The 2,913-nt window shown below is 39.6% G+C and overlaps 1 long non-coding RNA gene across 1 annotated transcript; it reads right to left on the reverse strand.

Moving 5' to 3' along the window:
* Positions 1–438: 438 nt before the first annotated feature.
* On the reverse strand, positions 439–2,679 carry LOC113345364. Its single transcript, XR_003358106.1, has 2 exons — positions 2,397–2,679; positions 439–1,017 (listed from the first exon to the last, which is right to left on the reverse strand). It is a non-coding gene; the product is annotated as an uncharacterized LOC113345364 (long non-coding RNA).
* Between the last annotated feature and the right edge of the window lie 234 nt (positions 2,680–2,913).

Consider the following 2,913-nt stretch of genomic DNA (forward strand, 5'->3'; position numbering starts at 1 on the left):
TTTTATCAGACAACCAAACAATTCACAAGAAATAAGGCCCACACTTTTCAGTTATGGGTTTCAAAAATTTGGTTTAAAAATGGGAGAATTTTTTTTTGGTTTTGATTGGGAGCAAAGCTTTGGTTTTAATATGGGAGAAATTTTTGGTTTTGATGGGTTTTCAAAATTTGGTTTGAATGGGTTACAAAATTTGGTTTTAAAATGGGAGCAAATCCCACATTGGTGGAGGATCAAATTGGCTTTAGGCTTGTGAAAACAATGCCCAGTTGGGTTTTTTGGTTTTTAAAATTGGGAACAAAATTTTGTTTTTTTTTTTTTGAAAAAGCAAGGCCCACTGGTGGTGAAGAATTGTGCAGCCCACTTAGTTGATTTTGAAAGTTTTGAAGGCCCAAAAGTTGGTGGAATGAAGCCCAGTTGGGCTTTGAGACACTATTCAAGTTTTGAAGCAAAGCCCAAAGAATTAACAGAGTTCAGTTTTTGAGTTTGGGTTTAAGCCCACAATTCTAAAAATTATTCAAGGCCCAGGTGGGTCAAAACAAAACTCAAAAGGCTTAGTTTGGTTTGGGAACACATCCCACAATTTACTTAAACACACTTCAATCCTTTTGAAACAAAATTCAAGCCCACAGTTCAGAAATGTTAAGGAAATTGGGGTTAGGCTTACTGTTGGGTTGAAAGTTAAGCCTAGTTTAGGCTTTTAGCCCTCTTTCTCAGCAAATGCACAGCCCAGCTGGGTCTTGGCCAAACCAGTGCAGCAACAGAACTGCTTCCTTAGCTCTTTTGTTCTTCCTGCTCCTTTTCTTTTGCTTTCAGTGAAGCACCACAACAAATGCAACAACCCAGTTGGGTTTGCACAACAGTGAAGCACCACAACTACTTCCTCTGCAGTTCCTTGGCACTCAATGCAGCTCCATAGGTACTTGGCTAGTCCAATGTAACTCCACTTCACAGACCAGCAGCACCACAACTTGCTCTTTGGCTCAACAGCAGCAACAGCAGCACCAGCACCAGCAGCACCTGACAAAGAAGTGAGAAGCAGTGAGAAATAATAGCAACAGCTGACAGCAATGCAGCTGACAATGACAGGAATGCAGAGATGACAACAGCAATTCAGTGATAGTGCAGAGCTGACAATGCAGTGACAATGCAGAGATGACAACAACAAATGACAAGTATGAAGATGCAGTGACAGTGAAGATGCAGTAAACAAGATGCAAGTTGTTTATTGACAGCAAATGACAAACAGGAATGCAATGCAGTAAAGATGGAATGCAGTGAACAAAATGCAGGACATCCAAGAAGTGATCCAGCTGACAAGATGCAGGACAACAATGCAAGAATGCAAGACAGGTACTGTGCAAGAATGCAAGACAATTATGATAGTAATGCAAGTTAAATATGCAAGAATGAAGACAACAGCAATATGGATATGCAAGATCAACAATGAACAGCAATGAAGATGCAAGAAAATGCACTGATGCTGTGCAAGATATGCTGCAATAATGAAGATGCAAGATCAGCAATGAAGAAGAAAATGCAATGATAGTAAAGAATGCAAAAATACAAGCTACACCGCTACCGAGTCCCCGGCAGCGGCGCCAAAAACTTGATAGGTCTAGGAACTAACCTAAAACTACTGTTAAATTAAACCTGCAAGTATACAGGGTCTATGAAGATGGTAAGCAAGCAGGGGTATGTCCACACGGACAGGGTGGGTGTAATGCTAAGTTTCTTTGTTTTCCTAACTGAAATCTACAAGTGACAGTGAATAAAAGCTAACTAAACAAGGATTTGGGGACACCAGGGTCTTGAATCCACTTATTTCCTAAACTAAGTCATCCTAATTCATGTTCTTGTCCCTTGTTTAGTTATCAGTGAGCTTCTAGGCTCAACTGATTAACTAGATGGCAGTTGAGGTTCAAAGCCTGCTGCTCATCAAAGAGTTGGGTCAAGAAAGATTATTAAAAGCACTAAGCTAGCCATCTTCCTAATATTAGCTAGTTTTCTCACTAACTAACTAACTAGAGGTCAACTACTTATGTGTTTTACTAACCTAAAGGATATTTAATCCTAACCTTATTAGCACAACAAGAACATACAAGAAAAACTTAGTAACAAGATCAGAGCTTCATCAACACCCTAGCTAATGAGTTTAGAACATGCTGATTGTAACTCCTAGCATGATACTAATATTTGTGAGCAAACATGAAATTCTCAAAAACAGGAAACAAATTGAAAGTGAAGTTTTACTGAATATTGCTAAGTTTGGAACTTGGATAGTCCAAGCATATCCTGTACACACACCCATAACTCTAATTTATAGTTACAAACATTTAACCCTAAAATCCCCAAATTTCAGAAATTAGGGTTTCTTGAAAAAGTGAAATTAGACTCACCTACTTCTCTGATAACCACTCAATCACTCGACCCATGTTGCTACTTCCTCTCTTCGTCCAACTGCTGCTCTAATATAGATTCTCCAACTTCACCTATTCTACCATTCAAACCTAGGGTTTTAGTGAATAAAAAGGATTGAAATTGACTGAATAGGTGTCTAGAGAGGTATGGGAAAGACGGGTTTTGATTGACAATAGCCATGATGGCTCGTAGAAGGAGCGTGGTGGTGGTTGAGGCGGAGGCAGTGGAGTATGGCGGAGGCAGTGGAGTTGCAGAGAGGGGGAAGAGGATGAACTCTATGGATTTTTGGTTAAGGTTTGTTTGGCTAGGAATAGATGTTTGATGCTATGGTGCTGATCGAATGTATCGAAAGTTTATGATACAATCATGAGAGACGTAGGATGAAAATATGATTGATCGATCCGACGGTATGATGGAAATAGATGTGATGTGACCGTTGGATGTGCGATACATCAAAACCGACGGATAAGATCGGAGTTAGGTGCTATGATGTTA

This window comes from Papaver somniferum, unplaced genomic scaffold, assembly GCF_003573695.1.
Source record: "Papaver somniferum cultivar HN1 unplaced genomic scaffold, ASM357369v1 unplaced-scaffold_81, whole genome shotgun sequence".
NCBI lineage: Eukaryota > Viridiplantae > Streptophyta > Magnoliopsida > Ranunculales > Papaveraceae > Papaver > Papaver somniferum.